Raw genomic sequence first — 682 nt, forward strand, 5'->3', positions numbered from 1 at the left:
TGTATGTTTATTTTATGTGTGCGCACGTTTGTTCTTTTAAGTATGTGTGTGTGTGTGTGTGTGTGTGTGTAGTGGTGGTGGGAATGCTTGCCCTGTTGGTATTGGTTTTGCACCGTCTCTACTTTTCTTCTCCCTTTCGTTCCCGCATTTCTTTCGTCTTTCAGCTCACCAAATGAATCTAACCTTAACGTTTCTTTCTTGAACTTAGTACTATCTTCTATACGTTCATTTATCTATCTATCCATCCAACTATGTCAGTCTGTCTATTTTCAGCCAGCTCTCTCCGTCTCTCTCCAATATTATGTATGTATGTATGTATGTATGTATGTATTATGTTCCCGTAAACTTGAGGTTCAAAACAAACAAAAAAACCCCCCATATAATACCAGGCTTAAAATAAGTATTGGGGCTAGTTTGTTTGCCTAAAATTTTTGGAGGCGGTACTCCAGTATGGCCACAGTCTAATGACTGAACGAACAGCAATCAACACATATCTTCACCCCCATCGTTACGAGTTATGCATTACCGCTTTTTAATGCAAATTGACTTCAGTCGTATTGAAAAGCGGTAACGCGTACCTTGGAGCAACGGCGTTATATAATCTTAGTGTTAATTAATTAATAATAATACTCTTGGTATTGGGTACTTTTGCATTAAGTTTCAAATCTTTACAAGTTTTATC

The sequence above is a fragment of the Octopus bimaculoides genome, chromosome 4 (assembly GCF_001194135.2).
Source record: "Octopus bimaculoides isolate UCB-OBI-ISO-001 chromosome 4, ASM119413v2, whole genome shotgun sequence".
Lineage (NCBI taxonomy): Eukaryota > Metazoa > Mollusca > Cephalopoda > Octopoda > Octopodidae > Octopus > Octopus bimaculoides.